At 41.6% G+C, this 15,378-nt stretch overlaps 1 protein-coding gene and 1 long non-coding RNA gene across 10 annotated transcripts in view; one reads left to right on the top strand and one right to left on the bottom strand.

Annotated features, from left to right (window-relative positions):
• ebf1b (EBF transcription factor 1b) overlaps positions 1–15,378 on the top strand; it is a 264,404-nt gene that overhangs the window by 239,165 nt on the left and 9,861 nt on the right. The window lies entirely within an intron of this gene.
• Positions 2,363–4,328, bottom strand: LOC147831980 (uncharacterized). Of its 2 annotated transcripts, XR_015520566.1 has the most exons (6): positions 4,091–4,328; positions 3,700–3,752; positions 3,512–3,571; positions 3,335–3,436; positions 2,809–2,943; positions 2,363–2,693 (listed from the first exon to the last, which is right to left on the bottom strand). It is a non-coding gene; the product is annotated as an uncharacterized LOC147831980 (long non-coding RNA). The 2 variants fall into 2 exon arrangements; XR_015945641.1 differs by lacking the exons at positions 3,700–3,752; positions 4,091–4,328 and adding an exon at positions 3,853–3,873.

Genomic DNA, 15,378 nt, shown 5'->3' with positions numbered 1-15,378 from the left:
CCCAATTTTTCCCTCATTTAATGACTTTCTCAAACGTTTTTGCATTGTCTTTGATCATCCTGAAGGAGGACGTAATGCTGGTGAGGAGCTTTTATGTATTCAACAGAGAAGTCAACCTGCAGCCGAGTTCGCTCTACACTTCCGCACGCTAGCTGCGCAGACTGGCTGGGCAGACGACCCTCTAAAAACCTTTTACCAAAAAGCTCTAAATCCTGAACTGCAAACTGAGATGGCATGTCAAGATGAGGGGAAATCACTGGACCAGCTAATCGAACTCTCAATCAGGTTGGATAACTTACTTCGTACCCAAAGACCATTTCGTTCCATTTCTCCTTATCCTGTAACCCCTGAAAATCCCTCAGCTCCAAGCCTCACTGAACCCATGCAACTGGGCAGAACCCAATTAACCAGAGAAGAATGTGAAAGGAGACTAAGGAATAATTTATGCCTCTATTGCGGTCTTTTGGGTCATACCAAGTTCCAGTGTCCCAATAAACCTCCACCCAAGACGTTATCGGTGAGTGCAACCACTTTATTCTCCACCTCTAATAACACCCTGAGTATACCCGTCTGTTTTAAATATGGTGATGTAGTCATCCATACACTAGCAATGGTTGATTCAGGAGCCGCAGGCAATTTTATGGATGATACGTTTGCCAGAAACAACTCCATTCCTCTAACTTCTTGTGATTCTCCCCTAGCAATCACTGCAATAGACGGACGCCCCCTAGGTGATAGAAACATTAACTACCGAACTCTGCAACTCTCTGTCCAAACAGGCTTTCTTCATGAAGAGGAATTATCATTCTTAGTGACTAACTCCCCTCAACATACCGTTATCTTCGGGTTGCCCTGGTTACAAGCCCATGATCCTCAAATATCCTGGAAAACTGGTGAGATTATTAAATGGAGTAATCATTGCCTTAACAAATGCCTGCAATCTGTCACCCCTGTCCAGCTCAATACCATAATTACCTTTCTAGAAGACCCCGAGATGAATCAGATCCCTGAAGTTTACCAAGATTTTGTTGAAGCATTTAACAAGCAGAAAGCCACTAAACCCCCTCCTCATTGTGAGTATGACTGTGCAATTGAATTATTACCTGGTACTAGGCCCCCTCATGGGAGAATCTTTCCACTTTCCCAGCCTGAAATCGAAGCAATGAATACTTAAATCAAGGAGGAATTGGAAAAGGGGTTTATCCGTCCTTCAACATCACCCGCTTCAGCTGGTTTCTTCTTTGTTACAAGAAAGATGGGAGCCTACGCCCTTGCATCGATTACAGAGGTTTAAATGAAATTACTGTCAAGTATCGCTACCCCCTGCCATTAGTTCCAGCAGCTCTTGAACAATTACGCTCAGCCCAGTATTTCACCAAGTTGGATCTCCGCAGTGCATATAACCTCATTCGAATCAAACAGGGTGATGAATGGAAGACTGGGTTCTCTACTGTAAATGGCCATTATGAATAATTGGTTATGCCCTTCGGCCTAGCAAACAGTCCTTCCGTTTTCCAAGCATTCATTAATGAAGTATTCAGAGACATGCTAAACCAGTGGGTCATCGTCTACATCGACGGTATTCTAATTTATTCCAATTCCTTACCTGAGCACATCCATCACGTAAGAGCAGTCTTAAAATGCCTGATTGACAACGAACTGTACGCCAAAGCATCGAAATGTGAGTTCCACCAAACCTGTATTTCGTTCCTCGGCTACATAATCAGCTACGAGAGCTAGCCATGGACAAAAAGAAAGTCGACCCTGTCACTCATTGGCCCAGACCCGAAACCATCCGGCAATTACAGCGTTTCCTTGGCTTTGCCAATTTCTATCAGAAATTTATCAGGAATTTCAGTACTGTAGCCGCTCCCCTCACAGCCATGGTGAAGGCAGGCAATGTCCGACTGAGTTGGAATAACGATGCCACTCGTTCATTCAACCAACTAAAGTCCCGCTTCTCCACAGCACCAATCCTATGTCACCCTGATCCCAATCAGCCTTTTATGATGGAGGTTGACGCCTCAAACACAGGCATAGGAGCATTACTTTTCCAGGGATCCCAGGCAACTAATAAACTCCATCCCTGCTCACTTAAAACAATTGGGTTAATAATTACCCAACAGGTAACCCAATGGTGGGTCAATTTGGCACCGACCTTCTGTTGGGTTATTTTAACCCAATCCATTGGGTTGTTAAGGTTAACCCAACAATTTGGGTTACAAAAACAACTAATTTGTTGGGTTATTTTGCCAAAAAGTGGCTTAACCACTATATATTAATAATTTATTATTATTATTATCATCATTATTATTATTATAGTAGTAATCTTTATATGTAAATAAAAATACACAGCTTTTAATACATTGGCAAAGTTTTATTTAAATCCAAGAATTTAGTGTCACTCTTTCAACAATAACAAACGTCCGAGAGCAGTTTAGTTAATCTCCAAGCAGCAGGACAAGAGGGATCTGTATCTGTTGCTCCTCTAAGTATACACACATAAATGAAATAATGTCCAACATTTTTTGTCATAAATAATGCACCTAAAGGTGGCAAATCAACAAATGTTTGTTTTGCCTCCTGGTATGAGGGCCGAAAATATCTTGCTGCACAATCTGTATGTCAGTGGAGAAAGGATAGCTGGCTGAGCTGTTAAAGCACCATCTCCAAAGTGAAATCTCTAAGGCTGTCTTTATAACAAACAGAAAAAAACACAATAATTAAACTCAAAACAAGACCCTTATATCAAAGGTGAAATGCTACAAGTTTATATTAAAACAAAGCTGTTATGCAGGATTTTCTCACCAGATGAAATGTTTGCTTGAACTGGTAGATCCAAAGCTCTCTTCTCTTTTTTGCAATACAAGAGAATCTGCAGTGATGCATCTCCCCAACAGTTTATCTTTGGAGTGTGTGTATAAAATACCTATCTTGAGCAATCTAAAAATAAATAAAGAAAAACAGCACTTAAATCCACGCCATAGAAACAGTACACTGGATTTATTAAAGGGATATTTCACAATAAAATGAAAAAAATAAAAAAATAAATAATAAAAAATTATATATATATATATATATATATATATATATATATATATATATATATATATATATATATATATATTGGTGAAGCACCCATACACTCATACACTACGGCCTATTTAGTTTATTAAATTTACTTATACTGCATGTGTTTAGACTGTGAGGGACATGCAAACTCCAAACAGCAATGCCACCTAACCCAGCTCCAGGAAATGATAGATTCGCCTCTGCTGCTAAATTAGTGTATGGGTGTTTCACAGATTTTTGGGTGCATTCATCATTCACTCACCCTCAAGTTGTTGATTAATTTTCTTTTTGTGGCTGACCACAAATGATAACTTAATGGACAAAGCAAATCATCCTTCATATACCAAATTATGTTTTCTCCAACCTTAAAACAGAAATTTTTAATTGTTAATTTACACATGTATGCAGGACCAAATAACAACAAAAATCATGTACTTACCCAGTTTAGCAGTGGAGAAAAGATAACTGGAAGGCTGCAAGTGGTCATCTCCAGGGGTACCTTAAACAGATAGAGAGAGAAAAAAACTATGAAAATGTGCCTTTTTAGCTGCTTATTGCTTAAGTGTGTGTATCTGTGCATTTTACATCATGTAAATATTACAAAATACAGAGCTGTTGTTTTCTCACCTTTCTCAGCAAGATTATTAATGAGGTCTAAACCTCGCTCTGTCCAGAGCAACCTACAATGAACAAACAAACAAACAAAAAAAAAAAAAAATGAACATGAGCTGACAGACAACATTTATTAGTTCAGTGGTCACAGCATCACTAAAATCTCACCTAAATTGAAAACTGGGCAAGGATATTGTATATTTAAGGGCTTTGTATTAGGCTTATATTTAATTGCTGTATGACATATATGACTGATTAAACATTTTTATTAGCATCTAACATTATCAGGGTGTGATTTCATCTCTGTAGGTTAGAATAAAATGTAGGAAAAATATAATTTTCAGGGCCTTTAATATAGTACACACAAACACTTTCAAAACTATTTCAGTAGTTAATAATCAAGTACCTTGGAATAATGAATCCTCTTCTGATAAAAGATGATGTAGCAAGCTTGTCCAGGTTCAAGGTTGACTTCTTCTTGACTAAGTTACAGTCTACAGACAGAAACGTACGATCCATTCAGCGCCCTCTAGCGGCGAATAATAACCAATAATATAGGGCTCTGATTCCATACTTCTTGGGAAAAAAACAGCAACTTCCTAAATAAAATGTAGCATATTTATGTGTCTATATTATCATTTAGATGTTACAATATAGTTTCCTAGCGAAAGGACAGTGTTTTTTAAGACAACATAGCCTACCTTAACCAAGACTGGACGCGACTCGGTTTGATGTCTCCGCTGGGTTTTAAAGGTGAAAATGACGGCGGAATATCTCAAATACGTGTATCATTTCCTCTAAAACAGCTCTAGAGATGGATGTAAAGGTAGAGAAAGCATTTTTATCCGCATATAGATCAGATATGAAGCGTGAACGCTTGTATCATCAATAATTGAGAGTCCAGGTGAAATGGATATAAAAAAACACGACATGCAGAGGAAATTTGATTAATAAAATAGCATTAACTTACTGTGTTAGAGCTTACATAAGCTTTAGAGCGCAAAAACATCATCACGTACGCAAATTAACACAGCTGTCCTGTGTCAGCTCAATCAGTTGACTGTTGAAATTCAAAAATTTTAACCCAACTGGTTGAGTTATTAAATGAATAACCCAATAAAGGTTTAAAATAACCCAACAAAGCACCAAATATTTTTAACTCAACCATTGGGTTAAATAAATAACTCAACGTTTTTTAGAGTGTGTGCATTCTACTCCCGCAAACTTCACCCCACAGAGAGAAAATATGATGTTGGTAATCGTGAGCTCCTTGCCATGAAAGCAGCAATAGAGGAATGGAGACATTGGCTAGAGGGCGCCAAACACTCATTCACAATTATCACAGGTCATAAAAATCTTGAATATATCCGATCGGTCAAGAGACTGAACTCCAGACAGGCAAGATGGGCACTGTTCTTTACATGCTTTGACTTCAAAGTCATGTATATCCCCGGTTCAAAAAATGTCAAAGCTGACGCACTATCCCGCTTGTCAGATGAAGAAGCATTGGCTGAGGATGTCCAACCAGTCATGAAAGAATCCCTGATCTTAGCACCCATCCAATGGGACATCGAGACGGAAATTCTCCAAGCATCAGACCAAAATCCCACACCGCAAGCATGTCCCGAGAATAAAATCTTTGTTCCCCCGTCTCTACTAGAAAGTCATCACATCATCACATAATAACCCCAGTTCCGGTCATCCAGGAAGTACAGCCACAATCCACTGGATCCAGAACCGTTACTGGTGGCCCTCCATTAATAAGGATGTGATCAAGATGGTTAATAACTGTTCCTCTTCGGTTTGGGAACTTCAGTGCTATACAGTGGATTTGATCTTGGAAAATCCACGTAAGGCAGGATTCGGTTCAGAAGCCGCTTGTCTGAAAGAGTATTGAACGGCCCAATGAATGCAAAGAATTGGCAGCGTAAGCTTGCGCAGGTGTGCTTTATTGCCAATTATCCCAGCATATAAGCACACCTGGAGCGAGTAAACGCCATCCCTTTTTGCTTCAGAGACTTTCTAATCGAGTCGATGAGAGTTCCTCCTGCTGTGATCCAGCGATTCCGAGCGAACAAGAGCATTCTCCCGGTCCAGAGTGTGTACACGCAGCGGCAGACGGTCGAGCTGGGGTTCTCCCTTGCCTGGCGTTCTTTGGGTCCGGTCCTCCAGAGCGGTGCGTATATAGTTGCAAACTTCACAAAAAGAGCAACACAGTCGTGCAGCACTTGCGCTCCGACTGTGCGTTTCTGGATGCGGTGGTTTCCTGTCCTCAGATGATGGGCACGGGCACTGCGTTGCATGCCTGGGGGGTCCAGCATGTTAATGCGCTGCTTGCGGGCAGTTCATGTCGTCATGACCAACTAGAGGGGCGTGCCCTTCTTCCCGGAGGTGCACAGTTGGCTCATGCGGTCCTGAAGGGCACTTTTTTCTGCTCGTGCTGCATGTCCCTCCACCCTCACCACTCTTGACGGTGGAACAGCCAGGGGGTATGTGGCGATTCCTCAGGTTGATGGCGGTCAATCCGCGTGGCGCCTCTTCTTGGCGGGGTCCGCCTCGTCTCCCATCCAAAGCCTGTATGTTATCTGCCTCCCTCGGAGCTTACAAGGCTGCGGGCCAGGCTGCTTCCGCCTTGCATGCGATAGCCACCTACCAGCGCTACCAAACGCAGGCGCTGGCTGTGCTGCACGAGGGTGGGTCCAACCCAGGCTTTTGAGCTTCGCACTGCCGCCGACTAAGCTCTTCAGACTACTAAGTCCGCTGCGTGTGCGTTGGGGAGGACGATGTCCACACTAATGATCCAGGAGAGCCACCCCGGCTGATATGCGCAAAGTCGACAAAGTCCGCTTTCTTGACTTCCCCATATCCCAAGCTGGCATGTTCGGCAACACCGTCTGTGAATTCACCCAGGAATTCGAGGCGGTCAGAGAGCAGTCTGATGAGTGATGTCTTATCGGCGGTCCGTAAGCCCGCTCCGCCCGCCGTGCCATTCGAGAGCTGCACCGCCTCTGCACAAGCCTCTGGCGAAGCGAGCGCGTCGAGCACCTCGGAAGCAGGCAGCTCCCCCTACCCAGAACGCAGTCCGGCAACGGACCGCGAAGCGTCCCTGGGACAGGCCATCTGGAGAAAAGAGAACTTGCTCTTTCCCCGTTAGGGGGCGGGGCCCCATTTCCAACGGCACTTTTTACTGCCATGAAAACATCAATAAAAGAGCACTTTTTCCCTTCCCCGGATGTGACAGCAGGAACCTTACCAGTCTGGGACGCGCTGCCTTCCGGCTCGCAGGTTCTACGTGCTTCGCCAATGGCTCACGAGCGCTGGGGGGACGGTCTCCTTTCCCACAGCCCTCTTGCCCCCTCTCCGGAGTCAGGGTGCGAAGCCAGAGTGAATCGCTCTCCTCCAGCTCTTCCGCGGGACCCCTGCGCTTCCCGGATCAGCACACCCACTCCGCGCTGCCCCACCGCTGGTACGTCAGCGATTGTAGCGATGACTCCATTCGCGAGGGCTCTGCCTGCCTGGTTAGAGCAGGCCAGCCCCTCGTGGTGGCTCATACGCACAATTAGATTCGGTTACGCGATTCAGTTCACGAGGCGGCCCCCCAAGTTCACGTGCGTGTATTTCACCAGGGTCAACCCCCTGTCTGCCCTTGTCTTGCGAGAGGAGATTGCTGCCCTCCTGGCGAAGGGTGCAATCAAGCCAGTTCCTCCAGCCGAGATGGAGTGTGGGTTTTTCAGCCCATACTTCATCGTACCCAAAAAGAGCGGTGGGTCACGACCAATCCTTCCGCGAGTTTCGAACCGCTGTCTGCACAAGCTGCCGTTCAGAATGCTCAAGCAGAGGTGCATTCTCCAATGCGTTCGTCTTTAGGATTGGTTTGCAGCCATAGACCTGAAGGACGCATATTTTTATGTCTCCATTCTTCCACGCCACTGCCAGTTTCTGCGGTTTGCGTTCGAAGGTCGAGCGTGGCAATACAAGGTCCTCCCCTTCGGGCTCTCCCTGTCTCGGCGGGTCTTCACCAAACTCGCGGAGGGTGCCTTAGCGCCCCTTCGGCTCGCGGGCATCTGCATACTCAATTATCTCGACGACTGGCTGATTTTAGCCCACTCGCGGGAGCAATTGATTATGGACAGAGACAAGGTGTTTCGGCATCTCTGCCTATTTGGGCTTCAGGTCAACCGAGAAAAGAGCCCCCGTGCAGAGGATCTCTTTTCTTGGGATGGAGCTGGACTCGGTCACCATGGTAGCGCACCTCTCAGAGGAACGCGCTTGCCTGTTGCTGGGCTGTCTGAGAGAGCTTGACAGCAAACTAGTGGTCCTACTGAAGTTCTTTCAAAGGCTCCTGGGGCATATGGCATCCGCAGTCGCCGTCACGCCGCTCGGATTGCTCCAAATGAGACCACTCCAGCACTGGCTTCACTGGCTTGGCACGCGGGCACACACAGAGTCTCTGTTATTGCGCTGTGTCACCGCGCCCTCAGCCCTTGGAATGACCCCTCGTTCCTACAGGCCGGTTTGCCTCTAGGACAGGCGTCCAGCCATGTTGTTGTTTCAAAAGATGCTTCCAACACGGGTTGGGGGGCCGTGTGTCACGGGCATGCAGCTGTGGGCCTGTGGAAGGGTGCCCAGTTGCATTGGCATATCAATCACCTAGAGCTGTTGGCAGTGTTCCTCGCTCTCCACCGCTTTTTACCAGTGCTGGAGCCGCAACACGTGCTGGTCAGGACGGACAATATGGCGGCGGCGGAGGATCTTTGGAACCTCCACGTGTGGTCCCTAGACTCGAGGAAGACTTAGGTAACCTACCGAATGCGGTGGTTAATACCATCACTCAGGCTAGAGTCCCCTCCACGAGGCGCGCCTACGCCCTGAAGTGCAGTCTATTCACTGAATGGTGCGTCTCTCGCAGAGAAGACCCCCAAAATTGCCAGATCAGTATTGTGCTCTCTTTCCTCCAAGAGAAGCTGGACAGCAGGCTGTCGCCCTCCACTCTCGAGGTTTACATAGCCGGCATCTCCACTTATCATAACACGGTAGCTGGTGGCACCGTGGGAAAGCGCAACCTCATCATCCGGTTCCTCAGAGGTGCTAGGCGAATTAATCCATCCCGCCCCCCTCTCATGCCCTCTTGGGAGTTTACCCTCGTTCTCACGAGTTTTAGCGCAGATCCCTTTGAGCCACTCTATTCAGTATCTTTAAGATTTCTGTCCCTAAAGACAGCTCTGCTGGCCGCATTGGCCTCCATCAAGAGGGTCGGGGACCTGGAGGCATTTTCGGTCAGTGACTCGTGCCTGGAATTCGGGCCGGACAACTCTCACGTTATCCTGAGACCCCGCCCGGGTTATGTGCCCAAGGTTCCTACCACCCCCTTTAGAGATCAGGTAGTGAACCTGCAAGCACTGCCCCCGGAGGAGGCAGACCCAGCCCTTTCCTTACTTAGTCCAGTTCGCAGCCCGCGCATTTATGTGCAATCTGCGAGTGGAGCCGGTTTCCTTAAGTGTATTAGGTAACACTTTGGTGATTGAGGAAACAACTCGGTAGGGTGTTGAAACACGCTTGCTGCGCCATTTTCCCTAACATAGAGATACGTGCGCCTTTTTATCTGTCAGTAAAGTTCCCCGTCAGGTGAGCCGTGCAGATTCCTCTGTGGCCCCCAGCACTGACTCAGCGGAGGAGTCACTTGCTGGCCCACTACGTTGTAGGTCTGCCCACTGGTCAGCCCGCGTTTTGGGTATAGGTGCCTGCTATGCGTGATCCCCACAAGGCGATCCCATATGCTTATTCCGCCACGGTTAAGTCCCCCCTCTGGGTGGACCCATGTCTTCTCTCTCCGCTAACCACTTTTTTCTATGCGTACTCCCCCTTTTTAGGCCTAGTCCATATGTAAAATTCTGCCATCTATTCCCCCCTTGGGTAGCAGATGGCCTCCGCAGCGTCCTCCCTATCGGGATTGCACGCTTTCCAACGTACTGTCGTATTCCTAGAATTATCTAGATGCTAACAACTTCTCAAAAAACATATCTAAATCCGTAAAACTTCTGTTGAAGTAGGATAAATTAGGGCCAGGGACACGATGGAGCACAGGGACCACAAAAAGTAACTTTCGTTTTAGGAGGAGTTTATTGATGGCAAAAAAATACTTCAAATAGAAGATAAACTTAGAGCAGACAAAAAAAAAAAAACAGAGACTTTTCCAATTTCCAAAAAATGCAAAAACTCAAAAGGGTAAAAACTCAGGATAAGTAACTGCTCAAAAATATACAAAAAAACATAAGTCAGAGAAACTTGGCAAAACAGATTATCTTTCAATGTAAGAACTCACATGGGGTGACAGGTTAGGATCCTACCCAGGGGCCACCCTCTCTCCCTGGACTTGCAAAAAATCTCACTATCAATCCCATTTTATCATGACAGCTATAATAAAGTGAACTAGTCTTTGCTGTCTTCCACATTGTTGATGAGATAGTGGATGACATGTAGTGTCATGTGAATTACATGTTTTCCCTGTCATGTAGTGTTTTGAACAGTACTACAGTAAAGTACTTCTATTAATCAATTGTGGTAATACTATAGTTGCTATGGTAACAAAATTGTAATATCAACAAATTACTCAGTGCTGTAATTTTTTTTTTTACAATATAGGGTATAGTATACTACAATTCACCACACTTTACTGTAGCAAAACTACACTGTATTTAAACAAGGCACAAATTGTGACGGGAAGAAGAACGGGGCTTCAAACGAATCGACTCTTTAAATCCAAACAAACGAATCGTCCACCGATCATTTGAGCGGACAGTTGAGTTTATTATGGCTATTGCTATCAAAATAAAAACCCATTTAAGTTTTAACAGGGTAACAAGATCGAAGTTTAATACATTAGATTCATAAATATGCACAGGCACTTTCTTTATACAAAATTAAATCTTATTGACTATTCTAACAGAAACTAACACCTAACATAAACACACATTCATACAAGTGTAGAGAAGAGTAAAGAAAGTAACAGTGGAGATTTCTCTAGTTATATCGCTTTAGTCCTTAGGGATGCGGTGACACGCAATCAGATATTTCGCTAAACAGATCAGCCACTTTTGGCGCTCATAAACAGTCATAAAGCCCCTGTGCTGCAGGAATTAGGATGTTTGCTGAAGGTGCGCAGCTGTCGTGCCGTGAGGGGTTTGCGTATTTAATAAACTATGGCAGCTTGCGTTCACTGAACAGTCAGAATGATTAATAAATCCATATGAAACAGTCCCTTAAAAATCACGTCTCGCTCAGGGGCGTTGCTAGGGTCAAAAGGGATAAGGGGCTTAGCCCCGAATACCCCCAGTGTTGCCAGTTAATTACTGTAATAGAGCAGTAGTGGTAACTAACTGGAAACTGTGTACAGTTAATTACTGTACTGTAGTGTTACAACTTACAGCATTATACTGCATACACATTAATAGTATGTCATAGTGTTACTAAAATTAATTAGTATTATTACCTGTTATTAAAAATAGAAGGCATAAAAATTCTGACAAATTTATTTTATTGTTTTGGCAGCAAACAAATATACAACAGAAAATATATAACAAATTAAGAAACCAGCAGATATAAATATCATCTTACATATTAATGAGAGCCACAGGTCTGCACAGTAAGACTGTGGTCACACTAATGTTTGAGTATGCGAAATTCTGTCACATGGCACTGCGAAAAGGAGTGGGATTAAACAAAATAATTAGAGATTGAAAAAGCAAGCGACTGGTCCATAATTTTTGTTCAGAGAGGTCATGATTTGATCTTTGATTGGTCTCAAGCAATCACATGATGCAGGTCAGAGTTCTCCAAGCTTGAACTTTACAATACTGCGAAATTTTTTACTGCTGTAAAATTTGTCACATGAGGTTGCATTCCAGGTCTGCAGCATTCACATGCGTATGAATGGAAGTCTATAGGGAGAAAAGTACAGTGTGACCGGGACTTTAAGCTGTAACTCTAATTAAACACACCTGATAAAACTAATTAAGGCTTGTTAGAAATCTACAGGTAATGTTGAATCAGGGTGGGAACTAAACTCTGCTGCCCTGCAGTTCTCCAAGAACTTGGAGTTTGACCCCCATGGTATATAGCAGGGGTGCTCAATCCTGTTCCTAGAGATCTACCTTCCTGCAGATTTCAGTTGCTACCCATAACAAGCACACCTGCCTGTAATTATCAAGTGGTGTTCAGGTCCTAATTAATTGGTTCAGGTGTGTTGCAGTGAAATGTGTAACTCTCTCCTCAATGCGAACCATGCATAAAAAACTGAACAGCAAAAAACACAAAATAATTATTTTATTTTTAAAATTATTTAAAAAAGGCATATGAAAAGAACACATAGATAGAGATATAGATAGAAACATGTTTGTCAAACACAGGCACATACTGTCAATTCTCAATAAAAAGTTTAAAATAATTATAAAAAAACAAAAATAAAGTCGGCAACAGAATATCCAAAGGATCCAATCTTTTATTGTTATACTTATCATTTACTTTAAAAATCTCATGACAACAAACTTTTATATTGTTTCTAATATAAATTCATAGGTGGAAACACTGCTCTGAAATCTAAAATAGCAACAAACTCACAACCTGGGACCGGAGAGTGGAGCTTTTGTGTGTGGATGGTTATGTCTATCATGTTTTTGTGATTCCCTGATATGATTTCTGTGCACATGTTACCTTACTAAGGTGATGGAATTTAATGGTTTTTATGTGCATTAAAACTGCTTATTTGCCAGAAAGATACATGAAATGTTAGCATCTGTACATTATGACAATATGCAATATCCAATAAATAAATATACTTAAATAAAAGTAATGTAAGAAGTTATATGAGGAGAGGCTAACTAGCTAACAATGTAGCTTTCAACACTTTTCAAGATAACTACAATATATCTTAAAACACAGCCTTATTTTAGAAACCCTCAAAATTAATTTGAACACATTCTACTTACTCATTGTAGATTCTTATTTAAAGCCTAAAACATATCAGACTACATCTGAATTGATGGACAGAGAATAGAGCACGCAGCAGTAAACAAATCAAACACGTGGCTCCCTTAAAGGGCCAGCATTTTCTGAAAACTTTTTCTAAAACTTTTTTGTTAAGAATAAGACAGCCTATGGGAGTGTCTGATGATGCCTAAATCATTGTTTTCTGCCTTTAAAATGCACGTCTCTATGATTAGCAACATAAAGCATCAGAGTAGATGGGACAGTACTGGTTGAACAGTAATTTGTCATTTATTGTCACAGTTACTACCTGTAATGTGTACGTAAAGTAAGTTATTGTAATTTATCATTTGCACTACACAATTTAATACAAAGTCTGCTCCTTTTACAGTAAAATACTGTTTCTTTCATTACAGCAAAACACTGGCTATTTTACAGTTATTTACTGCATAATCTACAGGGTAACAGTGCAGTTAAGCTTTAACCTTAATTAAACATACCTGATCAAACTAAATCTAAAGATAACATGTTGAAGCAGGGCTGAAACTAAATTCTGCTAGGCTGCGGCCTTCCAGGAGTTTGACACCCCTGGTACATAGCATATTTTCAAAGCAACTGCCTACATGTATCACAATTATGCACATATCGTTTAATAAAAACAATAAAAATATACAAACTTTATCCAAAGCAAAAAATAAAAAATAAATAATAATAATAATAAATAATCTGATTCTCATGTCGTTCCAAATCTGTAGTAATAATAAAAAACACAAAAATAACATGGTTTATACATTTATTTAGGAAAGCCTTTATACTATACTGTTAATGCCACTTTAACTTACTTCATTTGAAGTTTTCCAGACAAATTCATTGAGTCTCTGCAAAAATGTATGTGCGTGCTGTTTAAGATGTATATATATTTTTATAAACATTTTTACTAGTTATTTAGCAATGCTTGTTTATGGTTGAACAGTAATTTCCCATTTATTATCACAGTAAATATCTGTAATGGTACATAGAGTAAATTACTGTAATTTATTCTTTGCACTACAGAATTTCATACAAATCCTGCTCCTTTTACAGTAAAATACTGTTTCTTTTCATTACAGCTAAACACTGGCTATTTTATAGTTATTTACTGCATAATCTATGGTAAGGGTTAACAGTGTACTTTTATAATAGATTTATAAATGGTTTAATAATAGAGTTTTTGAGTTGACAGTCTTTTAACAATAAATTTTAAAGCTTTGTGATTACATGTAATGCCTGTTATATTCATTCATTGAGCAGAAATTCCATATATGCCTCACAATTGTAGAACTTGGAAATCATGGAAATCCTTAATATGGATGAAGGCATCCAGCTATTGCTGTAGTTGAATGAAAATAAGATCTGAATAAACATAAAAAGGCTTTAACTGGTCATTTACACGACTGCGATAATAAATGTTTTATACAGTTGAAGTCAGAATTATTATTCCCCTTTGAATTTTATTTTCTTTTTTACATATTTCCCAAATAATGGTTAACAGAGCAAGGAAATGTTCACTGTCTGATAATATTTTTTCTTTTGAAGAAATTCTTATTTGTTTTATTTCAGCTAGAATAAAAGCAATTTTACATTTTTAAAAACCCTTTTAGGGTCAGAATTATTAACCCCTTTAATTTTTTTTCTGATAGTCTACAGAACAAACCATCGTTATACAATAACTTGCCTAATTACCCTAACCTGCCTTTAAAGCCTTTAAATGTCACTTTAGGCTGAATAGAAGTGTCTTGAAAAATGTCTAGTAAAATATTATTTACTGTTATCATGGCAAAGATAAAATAAATCAGTTAATAGATATGAGCTATTAAAACTATTATGTTTTGAAATGTGTTGGGGGGGGGGGGGGGGGGGGCAATAATTCAAATGGGGCTAATCAGACTTCAACTGTATGTCTTCTTCCAGCCATCTCAGGTATTTTCATAAGAAAGTCGATTTATAATCCCCTGCTAACTGAAACAACATGTTACAGTAGAATGTAGCTATACAATAATATGTTAGATGCATGAACTCACTGTGATTTAACCATTACAGAAACAGATGTGACTGGCTATATCATATCTCGATAAATATGCCTAGATATCTATATCATATCTAGAAAGCTAGAACAATTTACGTTTTTCTGACTAATTGGCATTTATGCATTGATATGATGCACATTTTATCGATTACAGTTATTTTATTTCACCAAAACTACACACATTTTATACTGTGGAAACAAATGTTATACTTCATCAGTAGTTAGAACTATTCAGTTTCACGAAAGAGTTGTCTTATTACCTCATCAGCTTCAGCTCTTCAAAATAATGAATAAATGAAGTGCAGTGGCGGAATTTTTTTAAACATCATGTGACAACAGTGCCACTCCCACCTGCCGGTAGATACAGGTACTGCTGAACAGCTGACCCGACACAAACACTGCTTTAGGTGGAATGTGCGTGATGTACGCGGTAATTTTCAGTACTTAGATAACAAAATAAATGTTGTTCACCATATTTTTATTTAAGTGCAACGTATTGCAAAAGATCAGGGGCTTTTGACAGTACATCAGGGGCTTAAGCCCCCAAAGCCAAAGCAATTTTTTTATTTGTTAATGTCTTGCTGGTGAAAAGTTTGTTGTAACACATGTACAGACTAAAATATTACTGAAAATGTATTAGTAATGCC

This window comes from Danio rerio, chromosome 21 (assembly GCF_052040795.2).
Source record: "Danio rerio strain M-AB ecotype USA chromosome 21, GRCz13ab, whole genome shotgun sequence".
In the NCBI taxonomy this organism is placed as follows: Eukaryota; Metazoa; Chordata; class Actinopteri; order Cypriniformes; family Danionidae; genus Danio; species Danio rerio.
Note: the sequence above shows the minus strand (reverse complement) of the source record. Positions and strands in the feature narration are given on the sequence as shown.